This window comes from Ranitomeya variabilis, chromosome 5 (genome assembly GCF_051348905.1).
Source record: "Ranitomeya variabilis isolate aRanVar5 chromosome 5, aRanVar5.hap1, whole genome shotgun sequence".
In the NCBI taxonomy this organism is placed as follows: Eukaryota; Metazoa; Chordata; class Amphibia; order Anura; family Dendrobatidae; genus Ranitomeya; species Ranitomeya variabilis.
Window position 1 is genome coordinate 147,106,256 of NC_135236.1, and position 16,388 is coordinate 147,122,643.

Here is a 16,388-nt window from a genome sequence, read left to right on the forward strand (position 1 = left end):
CCTAGGAAGTTGGATGTAGTCGATCTGGAGTCTTTGAAAGGGATACAGTGGTCTTACATGATGCTTGGTTGGGGTTTTAATGGTCTGACCTGGATTGTGTGCCAGGCATATAGCGCATGCAGCACACATGTTCCGAGCAAAATTACCAAAGCCTGGAGCCAACCACCTTTCTTTTACCTTGAGCGTCATACCATTTGCCGACACATGCGTGGGTAGGTGGAGGTCACTCGCCACTGCGGGGTACCAGGCTCTGGGTAAACACAACAAAGTTCCTTTTTTCCATAATCCTTGCTGATCTTCTGCCCCTTTTTTCTGCCACTGCCCTCGTTCTTCGTCGTCTACCTGTTTCTGAGCTTCCTTCAATCTCTCCTCATCATCTTCAGAGCTATCTAGTGTGTGGGCATGATGTAAGGGTTTACGTGCTGCCTGTTTTGCTGCCTTGTCGGCTTTATCGTTACCCCTGGCTTCCTCGGTGTCGAGTCTCACATGTGCAGCTACCTTTATCACCGCTATTTCTTTAGTTTCTTGTGCTGCCTCCAGAATCTGTCTAATGAGGGAGGCATGTTTAACAGGTTGGCCTGAAGCAGTCATATAACCTCTGGCTCTCCATATTACGCCAAAATCGAAAATAATGCCATGTGCATATCTAGAATCAGTGTATATGTTTGCTGTCTGATCTTTGGCTATTTTTAGAGCTTCAACCAATGCCGTAAGTTCTGCTTCTTGTGCAGACTGATTAGCAGGGAGAGGTTCTGCTTTCAGCACTTCATGCTGAGTTACTACCGCATAACCTGTATGAAATTGTCCATTCATATCTGCATATCTACTGCCATCTATGAAAAGTTCAAATGTAGCATTACAGAGTGGCTTGTCACGTACATTACATAAGCCCTGAGGGTACCGTCACACAGTGCCATTTTCATCGCTACGACGGCACGATTCGTGACGTTGCAGCGTCGTATAAGTATCGCTCCAGCGTCGTATACTGCGGTCACACGTTGCAATACACGGCGCTGGAGCGATAATTTCATGGCGTATTTGCGATGTAGAAGCCGTTGGTTACTGTGCGCACATCGTATACAACCTGTGTCACACAATGCAATCATGCCGCCACAGCGGGACACTAGACGACGAAAGAAAGTTTCAAACGATCTGCTACGACGTACGATTCTCAGCGGGGATCCGGATCGCAGTAGCATGTCAGACACAGCGATATCGTAAATGCATCGCTGGAACGTCACGAATCGTGCCGTCGTAGCGATCAAAATTGCACTGTGTGACGGTACCCTGAGTCTCTTGTTCCATTAATTGTACACAATCATGCATTGACTTTGATGGGTCAAAGGAGTTGGAGAGTGCAGTTTCCTCAGGTATGGTACCCCCCTCAGACTCTAAAGGGAGCAAAGACGCGAGATTAAGAGTCTGAATCCTGGCAAAGGAAATGTTGGGCGGCAGTAGTAGGGAACATTGGAGACGGAGGTGTCTGGCCATTGAAATATGTTTAGGTTGGACCTGGTTAAGAATGCCATGTACATCATGAGTGGTCTGAACTAGAAGTGGGTGATCAAGAACAATCTCAGAAGCTTTATCTAATAACAGTGAAATTGCGGCTACTACACAAGAAGGTGCGGCTCTAGCTACAGGGTCCAGATGAGCTGATATGTATGCCACCGGTCTCTGTTTGTTTCCATGTTTTTGTGTGAGCACCCCTGTAGCATGTGAGGATATCTCAGCTGCCATCAATTGAAAAGGTTTAGTGTAGTCTGGGAGTCCCAAAGCCGGAGCTGATACCAGTGCTGTTTTCAAAGAGGAAAATGACTGTTTAGCCTCTTCACTGAGTGAATATGGTGTGTTGGCAATACAGTCATATAAAGGCTGCATGAGTTGACTTGCATGTATGATCCACTGTCTACAGTGTGAAACAATACCTAGGAAAGCACACAGCTGTTTGTGATTCCTGGGTTCAAGCATGTTACGTATGGCTTCCGTACGTTGAGGTGTGAGGTGTCTGATGCCCTGTGATATGCAGTGACCTAAAAACACGACTGTTTGTTGACAAGCCTGGAGTTTCTGTCTATTTACTTTACAGCCTTCTTGCGCTAGGAAAATTAAGAAATTAACAGTTGAGGTAACTGCCGTCTGCTCATCAGGGCAACAAATAAGTAAATCATCTACATACTGTAGAATGACTACTCCTGGTTCTGGGATGAAATTTTTTAGCACGGTCTGCATTGCTTCAGAGTACAAAGTTGGTGAGTGTACCATACCTTGTGGCAATCTTGTCCATGCTAATTGTTTACCCTTGAATGTAAAGGCAAACAAATGCCAACAGTTCTTATGTAGTGGCACAGAAAAAAATGCGTTTGATAAGTCAATTACCGTAAAATATGCAGCAGTGCTGGGAATTTGAGACAGCAAGGTATGAGGATTCGGTACCACAGGGGTGACCGGTGCCAAAACCTTATTGATTTCCCGTAAGTCGTGCACCATGCGATATTTCACCATAGTTTCTTTGGAGGACACTTTCTTTTTAACAGGATATAAGGGTGTATTGGCGGGTGACCTGATTTCTACCAAAACACCTTGTAACACATAATCCTGAATTTGTTGAGAAATCGCCTGTTCTTGCTGGGCGCTGATGGGGTATTGCCTGAGCTGAGGTAAAATGGTTCCCGGGGCAGTTTCTAACAGTATAGGAGCTACTGATAAAAATCCTACATCAGTGTCTCCTTTTGCCCATAGGCTGTCAGGAACCCGAGACAAGTCAATTTTTGCTTGTTGAGTGTAAATTTCGGGAAAATCCTCCATTGCCTGTATTCTAACATATGGTTCCAGAGTTTCTGCATCTTCAGGGATGGTCAGCATAACTGTGCCATCTTCTCTAAAATGGATGTTTGCATGCATTTTACTTAAGACATCAGTACCCAACAAGCAGGTAGGTGCACCTTTAGCAAATAAAAATTTGGATACAAAAGTTTTAGGGCCAAAGCTCACATTTAAAGGTTTTGTAAAGGGCAACGCCTGAATTTTACCATCATACCCTTCTGCATATGTAACCTTTGAGGATATATTGTCAGGATATGGTAAAAAGTCCTGATTTAAAATGGAGGATGTTGCTCCCGTATCTATCAGAAAAGGTACATTTTTACCCTCAACCTCAACTTGTATTATTGGTCTTCTAGAAGGAAGAGAGACCTGCATAACTTTCAGTCATTCTGAGCTGTCTGTTTGATCAGGCACTGGGTTATTTATCCTATTTTTGGGTACAAAGGTTCCTGAATCTATATCTGCTTTTCTCTTCCTACATTCCCTTTGGAAATGTCCTGGCTTCTTACAGTAATGACAAGTAAACTTTTGATTAGCAGAGCCAGTATTAGCCTGTGCAATTCTTACTGGCTTAGAATTTTCTCTTAAGTCCATTTCTATCCCTACAGCTTTCTGTCTAGCCAGGTGTGGGTCTTCCAAGGTTCTCCAATCAGGGGTTGCGGCCTTAAGCTTTTCCTTCACTTTTGGAGACAATCCATCTATAAAGGTTTTTGTAACTAACCTCATCATTCCTGGAGCGGTTAGATCCATGCCTTCATCTCTGAAATTATTTTCTACACTTAGATAATATTCGTCTACTGATTGTCCAGATTTCTGAGCCACCACTCCCGTTGTTCCTCTCTGCCTCTATCTCTCCCTCATGAAAACCATTAAGTGATCTACAAATTGCGTACCTGATTCTATCGTTTGTAAGGCACCATCTCCTGCTTGGGGCCTATGTACCTGTAGATTTGCTAATAGCTCCTGGAAGAGTCCAGGAGTCATTTTCATTCTACATAATTCTTCTCCATCTGCCCAAACTCCTGCGTGAGTCTGCATAATTTGCTGTATATATTGTGCAAATCTAACTGGACACTGGGTGGGATCTGGTGCGTTATGCAAGAGAGACATGCCTTCAGCGGGGGACCAAGGGAAATATTGTCGAGTTTGGTGGTATCTAGTTCCCATTACTCCGTCAGCACCAGGTTCCCTAAAGGGTCTTGGTACTACCCTAACAGGGGCAAGTACAGCGCCATGTCTAGGTGTACCACAGGCTAGGCAATCATTTCTCCAGTCTGGATTTTGTTGTCCACAGTGCGGACATACCCATCCTCCTGGTCCGGCTAAACTTTGAGGTGGTGTTTGGAGAAAAGATGGGGCATGTGGGTTAAGGTATGGGGGTGGGGTATTTTTAGATTCCACATTTTGTTTTTCTCCACAGCCTGCGGGTCTAATACACCACTTTTTACTCTGTTGATTATATGTCCATCCCTCATTTTCTGCTACCCTAGAGACATCAATCAATGCTTGGATCTGATCTATCCATTTCTTGTCTCTGATTATGCCTTTTTTTCTTCCCTGAATTCCTTCCCATAGTTTTCTACTAAAAGCTTCTGCCCTAGTAACTCCAAACTTACTAAAAATCTTTCTCAGCCCCTTAGTGGCATCTTCACCACTTCTCTCCTTTATGATAGTATAGATATCTAATTCTTCTGGTTCCGACTTTGTTTGCTTATTCCCCATTTTCTTATCCTGAGCTTTCTTGCCCTAGGTGGCGTTTGGGTATGAGAATACCTCGTTACCTTCTTCCTAAGGAGCTAGGATGTCTTTTCTTGCCCTAGGTGGCGTTTGGGTATGAGAATACCTCGTTACCTTCTTCCTAAGGAGCTAGGATGTTTAAACTGTGTTGATGTAAGAAAATCCTGATTCCTACACCTATAGCAAACAACACAAATGCAACCAGACAGAAAAAGAAAAAGAACATACAACGTATCTTGTCCCAGGCTAATTTATCTGTCCTGGGCTCATACTATCATACACAACGTATTCTTGTCCCAGGCTAATTTATCTGTCCTGGGCTCATACTATCATACACTTATCCGTCACCAGGTTTTCGTCAAAGACAGGATCAGAGATTGAACATAGGCGCGGAGGTCTCCCCGAAAGGACGCAACCACGTTGCCCAGTGGGACAGTCACTTCTTCTGTTTCAACACCCTGGGCGGCTTATAGGGCTATTCCCAACTTCCACACACCTTCTATTCACATTCACTCTCATTCAATGCTGTACTCCGTGAGGTGGTCAATTCCTAAGTAGTTCAAGAACCCGAGCTATAGGTATCCTCCTCTACTAGAACTACCCGCTAAAGAACACGACACAGAAAATCTTACGGACAGTGCAGGGCAGATATAAGAGATCTAACAGTGTCTCTTACCTGGCCAGGTTTTTGTTCATCTGCCGTCCATTATCCCAGATTCTCTTTTCGTTCGTATTCTGCCGGTGTTCTTGAAGGAATACACAGACCTTGGGTCCCTGTTCGGGCGCCAGGAAATGTCAGGATCACACTCATTCGGAGCAGCCTTTGGAAGTGGGGAATCACCAGAAATAATACACAAGACACGTCTCGTATAGTATATCACTGGGATAAGCCTCTGAAGCACGCCTGCCTTCAAGGTGCTATCCCTTCTTTATATAGTTGTATCGGTAGGTTCAGTGGTTATACAAGTTTTGCATGTTTAAACAAAGAGACAAAACAAGAAAGAAAGAAAAAACAGTTTCGTGGGCGGCAGTTTCACAACAAACAGTACAAAGGCAATTCCACAGACAAGAAAAACAGGATTTCATACTATAGCTAAAATGTCCTTGAATGGACAGGTCAATATTTATCACAAATTCCTTTTAAAATGGTTCATTGAGGTAACCATTTTTGTTCTGCTCTTCACAAGCTGCAAGGTAGGAGTTATTCAAAGCTGTTCTCTTTTCTCTTTTTTCATGTATTTTTATTTTTTCATTTATCTTGCCAGAACTGGTTCGCTCATCCCTAGTAGCGGAATAGATGGCAACGTTTTGGTTAAAACACCCTTCATCAGACTGTGTTAACACAGAGGAGGATACTTGCATATACTGTTGTTCTACTATTTGTGTGTGACTCTCGCTTTTCAGTTTTAGCCTTGGGACTAGACATACAGTATTCATAGGGCCAGTCCATTCTAAGATACTTATGAGCCCTTAGCTTATACTGCACCCAAGAGGGGCATAGTTGATCCGGTTACTGGATGTTCTCAATAACAACCAATTGTGGATTCTTCTAACTAGCACCTACCCTATTCCACTTCCATTGAAAGTGCTGGCAAGAAATCTTGTCTCACGCTGTCTGCATCAACATAGATTCAACAAGACACTAGTCTGAACAATATAACCAACTGGAAAGTTTTAGAGATTAGTGGATCAGGCAAAATTCAAATTTGCCTGTTCCAATGGATTTTCCCAGGAAATTTGAGTCACAGAAAAGTTATTCTCACAAGATCCCAGAGCATAATAAATGTAAAATGTAAAAAATAAAAAAAATCACTTATACTCATCTTACCTCTCACCTCTCCTGAACCTCTGCTCCTCACATCATCTTTCTGGTTCTCACTGCATGTTCATATCGCTGCTCGCTCGCACTGAATTCCCTGAACTTTTGGCTTTGCGCAGGCCCAGAAGTGTTCTACACATGCATGTGCAAGGTCACAGCACACGCCATGGTTTCATAACGCTCTAACCTTTAGCACATTTGCACAGAATCCTCCCATATTCAAACACAGACAGCCACCTCATGTCCTCTCCTGTTCCCACCTACTAACACTTTTCTTTTCCTGCTCAAGGGGCTTTTCCTAATGCCTATGCAAAAACTGGCAATGGCTTAGTTTCCAGAGAAGGAGAGGAGTCCAGCAATGGCTTATTTTCCAGAGAACAAAAGGATTTGCTGTTGTCAATCCAATGGATTGTATCTATCTCTTTCTGATATCATCTGTCAAGAGAGGGTTGGGAGTCCCCCATGCACAATATTGTTGAGTTTGACTCACTTTCGTCTAATGTGTATCTGGGCTTTTAATTGAGTCCAGTTTAGGCTAGTTTCACATTTGCGTCTAAATCCGCAGCATTTAAAACGCATCCGCAAGTGGTGGAAAAAACGCATGTAAACACGTACAAACACGGCATTTTTTTGACGCATGTGTTTAAAAAAACGCCGCGTTTGTACGCGTTTACATGTGTTTTTTCCTGCATTTGCATTTTTGGTGCGCATGATGAGAAATTTCACAAGAGAAAAATAAAGATAACCAGACACCGCCAATGGGACTACAGAGGGCGTGTGTTATGGAATCTCTATATATAGACCCTAGGGCTACTGAAATTTTTAAAGTTTGCTACTGTATCATGATGGATCTTCGCATGGAGAGCTTTTATTTCAACCTGGATTTCAGCTTCAAGCTGTTTCTTGCCTGTGCTTTCGCTTGGGAGCAAGACAGAAATCTCCAAAGATGGAGAAGGAGACAACGTAGGCATTTTTGGAGGCACCCCATTATCGAACTACGTGAGAGCCGTGGAGCCTACCACACGCTTTATGCCGAGCTTAATGCCAACCCGGAGAAATTCCAGGAATACACACGAATGTCGCAAGACTCATTCCTGGATTTGTTGTCTCGTGTCCAAGGAGCCATACGGCGACAGGACACCCAGCTCCGTAAAGCTATTCCACCCAAGGAACGTCTGCTGGTTACATTAAGGTACATTCAAAATCTAAACCAATGACAGTCCAAATTTAGTGTTTTATGACATGTATTTTTTGGGTATTTTCCTTTCTTTCTTGAGCGTAATCACACCATAAAAAGAATAGATTGTAATGGTTTTTGTGTTTGTTTTTCTTACAGATTTCTGGCCACCGGAGAGAGTTTATCATCCCTCCACTTCCAATACCAGCTTGGAATATCCACCCTGTCCGGAATAGTTGCGGACACCTGCCGGGCTTTGTGGAATGTACTCCGGGAGGAGTTTATACCCCTACCCACCTTGGACATGTGGCTAGAAATTGCAGAGAAATTCTGGAGTCTGTGTGATTTCCCCAAATGTTTAGGAGCGGTGGATGGAAAGCACATTCGCATTATCAAACCAGCCAGAACAGGATCGGAGAACTTCAATTACAAAAAATATTTTTCTGTTGTGCTCATGGCAATAGCCGATGCGACCTGTCGCTTCATCGCCGTGGACATTGGAGCTTTTGGCCGTGGCAACGATTCCCAGACTTTCAAGAACTCGGATATGGGCCGCCGTGTGTATGGCAAAAATTTCAATTTTCCCCCACCACAACCTCTTCCCAACACTCAAGGACCACCGATGCCATTTGTTATGGTTGGGGATGAGGCTTTTCAGATGTGTGAAAACCTACTGAAGCCCTATTCCAGTCGGGATTTGAACCACACTAGAAGGATCTTTAACTACAGACTGACCAGGGCCCGAAGAACTGTAGAGTGTACCTTTGGCTTTCTGGTCGCTAAATGGCGCATTCTTGCATCAGCCATAAATCTAAAAGTGGAAACAGTCGACAAGGTGGTCAAAGCCTGTGTGGTTCTGCATAATTATATATTGGTTAAGGAGCAACCCCACATTGAACTTGATGAACCAGTTGCACACCCACTGCCCGATTTCCAGCATCACTCGTTGCGGTCAACAGCAGCAGTTGGTCAAATGCGGGACCAATTTGCGGCCTTTTTTGATTCAGATATTGGGCGTGTGTCATGGCAGGACAATGTAGTGTAAATGTCCTGTTGTAATTCGATCTGTACCAGTTATTTTCTACAATGATAATAATATTTCTCATTAATAAACTTTATAATATTTCTCATTAATAAACTTTAGTTTTGGTTGAGTTGACCATGTCTCCTATCTTTTTCCTCTCCAAACCCAGGGTGTCCTAAACTTCCAATATTTGATAATATTTATATTATTTTTATTATATTTTATAATCCAAAACCAGGAGTGGGTGATAAAAGCAGAAGTGCTAGTTATTATGTTAATATCATAATTTAACTCTAATGGTTCCACTCCTTGTTTTGGCTTACAAATACTGATATACAACACTGGCCACATACTGCTAGTAGTGGCAGCCATGTTGCTTTATTGGTAAGCTTGTTGACGTCATTGCATCCTGATTCTCTTCTCCTGTATCCATTGGACACAAGATGAAGAGACAATCACTGTCACACAATCTATACTCATCAAGTCAGGTGTCAGAAATAATGAATTCATGATAAACATATACAGGCTCATGAATTCACTATTTCTGACACCTGTGCATGTGAGCATAGATATGTAGTGTGTGACCACCATTGTCCCTCAAGTTGTGTGTAATATAATAAGAGAAAATGGTGGTTGTACAAGGTATTTCTCTAATCAACAGGTCAGGTGTCAGAAATAAAGAGTTTTTGACACCTGACCTGTTTAGTAGAGGTCTGCACTGTATTTCCATCATTTTCTCTTCAGAGTGGCACACTAAGCACAGACCAAAAGAGATTATGGAGATACATGTAATATTTTTTGGGCCACCTCATATCTGTATACTAAAGACACATAAAGCTGCAGTTTTTTTATTTTTAACTAGTGGAGATATGATGTGGCCCAAAAAATTAGTGTGTGGCGAAGTTTCATGGTGCACGGTGTGTGTTGCCGGCGGCAGAAGACACAATAAACCAAACATAATTGTGGCAAATCAAACTTTTTTTATTTTGTTAACAACTGAAAAAAAATTATTTTTTACTGTGCCGGCTTGGGGTAGAGTGATGTAAACGGGGGGTGTGAAGTACTGAGGCCTGGCTAACCGTGGACGATGCAGAGGTGGCAGGAGAAGGGGCAATGAAACTAGAAGGGTCTGGAAGTTCGGGGATGGGGCTTGACACATGAGATGCTTCAGACGCACTGGAAGGGTGAGACAAACCTGACATTACAGATACATTTGGAGGTGAAGGGGGAGGAATGCTAAGAGTCCTCGGTTTTTTAGCTTTTGGTCCTTTTTTTGGCTTGCCTGGTTGTGGGAGGTCTTGGTGGGCTCATATGGCCTGGCGTGGTGGCGGGTGACCTGTCAGGGTCTGGCTGCACTGTGCCAGAGTCCATACCGCTCATAGAGGGTGCAGCCATGCCAGAGTCCCTAGCGCTCGGAGAGGGTGCAGCCATGCCAGAGTCCATAGCGCTCGTAGAGGGTGCAGCCATGCCAGAGTCCATAGCGCTCGTAGAGGGTGCAGCCATGCCAGAGTCCATAGCACTTGTAGAGGGGAAGGACATGCCATGGTCCTGCTGCATCATGGAGGAGGCGGTACGGAATGCCATGCCAGGGTCCTGCTGCATCGTGGAGGAGGCGGTACAGAATGCCATGCCAGGGTCCTGCTGCATCGTGGAGGAGGCGGTATGGAAGGCCATGCCAGGGTCCTGCTGCATCGTGGAGGAGGCGGTACGGAATGCCATGCCAGGGTCCTGCTGCATCGTGGAGGAGGTGGTACGGAAGGCCATGCCAGGGTCCTGCTGCATCGTGGAGGAGGCGGTACGGAAGGCCATGCCAGGGTCCTGCTGCATCGTGGAGGAGGTGGTACGGAATGCCATGCCAGGGTCCAGCTGCATCGTGGAGGAGGCAGTACGGAAGGCCATGCCAAGGTCCTGCCGCATTGTGGAGGAAGTGGAGGAGGTCCAAGCAGGAGCAGCGGATGTCATGGTGGTGGCGGTGGGATGTCCAATTGCACTCGGCATGGTTGTGGAACTGTAGTGGTGTCCGGCTGTGGAAGGAATTGAGGTGGCCGTGCAGTGGGATGCAGCAGAGGTGGACATCAAGCGTGACAGTGAAGGCACAGGTGGATATGCCCCCACTGCTGAAAATACCGACTCTGCTGCATAGCCTGCACGTAAGCAGCATTGCAGGCCTGCATGACACTCAGCTGGAGATCAGGAGTAAGGTGTTCCGACATGCCCTTCTCAATTTGATTACAAAAATGATGTGCTGGCCTCTGGAGATCGGCTTTCACTTGATCAAGGCTTTTGCTGACCTCATGGATACGTGCATTTAAGAGGTTATTTGAAACATCCATTCGGTCACCCAAAGCCTTGATCGCGTCGTGTAAAACCGAGCTCAAGTGCAAAAACTCGGGCATGAGTGACCTGTCTGAAGCCCTCTGCCGCTGCCGGGATGAGCCCAAAAAAAAGGGGGCAGTGGAAGAGGACTGCGAAAGGGGAAGACCTGATGGACCAGCTCCCTGGTCTCCAGTTAGTGTGGAAGGCCCACTTGCTGCTGCGCTGGTGGATGGCTGGGACGGGTCCATGGCTGTCGGATGAAGGACCGCTGCAGAACCTGGGCCGACAGTCGTGCTGTATGTGCTGTGAAAAAAGGAAAAAAGATAATTAATATCAAAAAAATTACCAGACACAATATTCTGTGGAATTAAAAAATACAGATTATGGCAATACAATACAACCTAATGCACGTGATAAATACTTACGTTCTCTGGGCAAGGACCGGTCTTAAAAATGCCAGAACTCGATGGTATTTGTAGTGTCTGATCCTTGCTCCTGAGCCACTGGGAACACGGCTCTCTTGACGCAGGTCCTTGTTGAAGCGGTCCTTCATCGAACGCCAACGTGTTTTGACTTTGGCTACTGTTAAAAAAAAAATTGTGGTCAGAAAAAGTACTTTTGGCCGTGCTCAGACAACTGTGTGTGATGAGAGAAACTCCTGAGAGTTTCTTTCATCACACACAGTCGAGTGAGCACGGCCAAGGTCTCTGCTACTTCACACTGCAGTGCAATACTTACCAAATGCAGCTCGGACCCGTGTCGGGGCGTTATCCCAGCCATCCCACATCGCTTGGGCCACCTCATTCCATAACCGCCGGATCGTGACGTTGTTCGACTGCAGTGGATCCCGGGTGTCCCACAACGGGACTCGCTCCTGGACCAGGGTGATAAGGAGGTCATTCTCAATTAGGTCATCCTCCCGTTGTGAAACCTAAAAATTAAAGAAAGTCATTAAAGTTTGCTCAATTTACATAAGGAAAAGAAAGAAAAAAGATGCTGAGAAATGGCATGAATAGGAACATACAAAAGGATTCCAGAAGAAAAAAGTTAAGAAATACGAATGTAAAGAAAGGAAAATTCAAGAATAATACACTGTGGACAGTCAGCCTTGTAAACGTACCCGCTGCCGTCTTTCCACCGGACCTTGACTCCGCTGCTCCTCCCCTGTTTCATCCGCAGTAGAAGAGCTCTAAAAAACAGAAAAAAACAAATTGTCACATGTGTCGATGTGACAGTGAATACTTACCAATCTGACGAGGCAAGTACTCACCTCAATGACATGCTCCACTTCCGACTGTCCTGGCCGAAACTCCTCACCAGATGAAGAATCCGAAGAAGACATTCTGATGCATGTAGAAAGAAAGAAATGGCAGAAATTAGCACATGCAGAGACAGAAAATAGAAAATGAAGGCATTGGCTAGGATATACTCACATTGTTCAGGGTCTTGTTTTCCTCCAAGATGTAGCCTGTCTGTGTCCCGTCTGCTTCAGAGTCTGGTGAGAAGTGACCTGCAACTGTCCACACCCTCCCTTTTATCACCTTGATGGTGGGGGGTGGCTTATCAGTGTCTAGACATTTTTTTCTCAATTGAAACGCATGCGTTCAAAAACGCAACCAAACGCATGTGCAAAAAAACTCATGAGTTTACATAGACAGCAATGCGTTTTTTTGCAGCAATCCTTGCGCAATCGACCGCATGCATTTCCTGGCGGCAAATAGACGCCTCTAGAAATTACTACATGGTGCATTTCCGCGCCAAGCCGCAAATGACGAGACGACGCATGCGTTGTCAAACGCGGCAAAACGCGAACAAAAAAAACCGCATGCGTTTTTAATGTTAAATATAGGAAAACACGACGCATGCGTTTATATGCGGTACAAATGCTGCGGCAACAAACGCAAATGTGAAACCAGCCTAACACTTGTTCTGCCAATAAGGCCTATTTCACCTATAAGGTATTTGACCCACATTTTTCATTCCTACTCTCTGTGTTCTCCTCTCCTCCTTATGTGGCGCATGCAAAACCAAAGTAATAATTGACGCTGAATGAAAAAGAAACTATTTGTCCAACATAATGTGTTTTCCTGATGTTATCAAAATAGCCATAAAAAAGAAGCAAAAACAACCACGACAAAGTATAGTAAAAATAGACCTGAAGGGGCGTGGCCTGGACTGCTATGGCGTAGGTTGTGCGGTGCTGGAGCTCCTGAGGAAAATCCTCTATAATCAACTAAAATCGCCTAAAAAACGTTTTTATTGTCAAATCCTTGGTTGGATCTTATCCAGTGCCTCATCTGGGTCACTATGATCCGAAAATTATTTTAATTTTACCACATAAATTTTAGAAATCAGCCCTAGGACAGTTTGGGCCTTCAAACTACAGGGTTGAGGTAATCCAGCCTCAGGAAGCTAATACCTTCTAATAAGCGGCTCAGCTAATAAGCCAAAGGACCTGAGGTAAAAACGTCAGATTTTATTATAAACTCCCTCTCTGGCTTTGGTAGTGAGGAGGAGGGAAGTGACAGCTACAGGCACACACTGTGGAGCGGTCTCTGCATGGCTGCTGCTCCCTCCCCTATTGCCTGGGGATATATCGCCCTGTGTTCATTAGCATAAAGCACTAAGCCTCCCCGGATTGAAAGACGGAGGCAGTAGAAAGCGATCCAGAAGCATTGGGGGAAGACCCGCAGTGACGTGATATCAGCTCCACACAGAAGCCGACGCTGACACTTGGAACAAAAGGTGGGAAAAGACGGCCGCCATTTTATTGGTGGACGGCGACAGATCAGAAGGCGCGAGAGACCAGCGTACACCAGCGACAGCAAAGAAGAAGATCTGCACTGGTCAACACATCGCAGGCTCCGGATCCAAACACCACCGGACTCAAACAGCGGTAAGTTCCGGCCCCCTGCTGGGAACGAAAATACACTGGTGGTCCAGCGAGGAAGACAGCGACGACCGACGGCTCCCATGCAGGACAACGGTGGAATCACGCAGACAGCCATCTCTACAGGTGTGACAGGAAGACTCTGGTGCAGCATAAACTGCTGTTGAAACAGCTAGGAGCCCTGCAGGGCTCACAAAGCAAAAGAGTTATAGCCTACTATATCAGTCTCTGGCAGGATCTAATCCAGGTAACTGGCTGTTTTAGTGAAGCTGACTGGAAAGTCCTAAATCCAGTCATATTATTTGGAGAGTTTTATTTCTACCCTGGTTCCTTCCTTATTAGCACATGTCTCTAGGAGAAAGATCAGTTCTTGAAAGATATTTGTTTTGGGGAATTAACCTGCACCCTTTAACTAACAAACACAAAGTGTTATATAAGCATGCTCTGTTAGGAAAAATCTATTTGTATTCCCCAGTGATTTAATCTGTACTTTTTAATTCTCAGGTGCTAGGTATTATCTAAGCATATTCTTCTGTAATTACTGTGAAACTATATACGCCACCTGTTGACACAGCTAATTGCTTGTTTATATTCGGATGATTTCTGTTACCACAATCACAGGGGTATTTCTATAGTTGCTCCCCTTTTGCTGTTTGAGACCACTTTGTGGGAATTTTTTATATACCAGGGCCAGCCTCATCAGGATTATCCTGAGATCAACATAGAGGACATTGTCTACAATTCCAGCTTTGCTTGGGGCTATTATTTGTGGAAAATCCTTAATCTTTATTCTGAGACCGTCCTAGTAGACACTCTCTGCAAATCAGGCTATTGCTTGGGGATAACAATGAGCAAGAACTCGTCTAAACCCCAATTCTTAAACATGGCCTCATCTATACCTCAAAAACCCCAAAGGTACAAAGGGTCTGGGCGCAATCCATCAAAGGACTTAATAACCACAATAAGTCCCAATAGATCCAGGTCTCCATTAAAAGACGATGAGGAATTAGACTATGATAAACTCCCCAATTCAAACAGAGTAAAAAAGAACCTCCCAAACACTTTTGTAGAGATGGACTCATCTACATCTTTAAAGAGGAAAACTCCAGGGGCTATAAGAGAGAAATACGCCACTCCTATTGATTCATCTAACGAGGTCTCAGAGATCTTCTCTCCTAATACAAGCCCCGCCAAGCCAGAACCAAAAAAAAGTAATCCAAACCCTGACGATACTCAAGGATTTGATATGAATTCTGTTGGGAAACTTCTGTCTAATTTGACAGAAAAAATGGATAAGTTTGAAAACAGCATGAACGAAAGGTTTGATAAGCAAAATAAAATGTTCAAAGAATCATTATCCCTCCTCAGCAATAGGATGGACAAATTTGAAGATAGAATTAAAAAGATAGAGGAGAGGCCAGAAAATATATCAAAAGTAAATAATAACAACATCATCAGAGAGATGCATAAGCTAAAGCTTAAGGTAGCAGATCTGGAAGACCGGAATCGGAGAAATAACATCAAAATTAGGGGGATTCCTGAGAGCATAGGCCCAAATAAATTGGAAGACTACACCAAGAAGTTATTCAGAAAAATAATCCCTACCCTGACTGATCAAGAACTAGAAATAGACAGAATCCACAGGTTGCGAAAACCGCCCACTATTCCTAAAGATCTACCTAGAGACACGTTAATGAGAATCCATTTTTTCAAAACAAAAGAAAAAATTCAAAATTACTTTAAAGAAAACAAAAACTTCCCTGAGCCATTCGAAAAACTCAAATTATATGCCGATCTCTCCAGAGATACGATCGAAGGGAGGAAAGCTTTCCAGAATATCACCATACCTCTCAGAGACAATGAGATCTCTTATAAGTGGGGATTCCCGCTAAAATTACTAGTAAATTACAGAGGCAATGTTATCGCTCTAAACTCCCCAGAGGAAGGCAGGGACTTCTTAAAATCCATTAATATCCCATTATATTCACGACACAAAGTTCACCCTTATTCTGACAGCAAGACATGAAAGGTTTTTGATATATTTATATTGAGTGATCTAAATGGGAAAACACCCGGGTACAATGCTATACCTTACCCTAGGATGTCTAACTATTCTATTAATCTGTTATTGTTAGTAACGAGTTTATGTATTTAATATATTGAGTTTATGTTCATCAACAAAGAGGATGTTGCTCGGGAGCGAGTAACACGGACTTTTTCCCCCAACAGGTGAAGTCAGGTTCACTGATGTGAACCCCTTCAAGTGGACATTCCAGTTTATTGTTTATTGTTACCACTTGTATTAAACACTTATAGGTTTGTTACGATTTTCTTCACAGGTTTGCAAAATAGGCATCCATATAATTTAGATCATAATGAGTTTAAAACAAAATCCTACAATGAAAGAGGACTTAATAGTCCACACAAAAGACATACACTTTGGAAAGAAATAAGTAAAAGTCAAGCTGAAATAATTTGTATACAGGTATCCAAATTCAAAGACAAGGCCATAAATTTAAATTCCCCCTCTACACAAATCAAAATTGATTTACTAAAACTCAGGCAGGATCTCAAAAGAATCATATTTTCATCATACCAT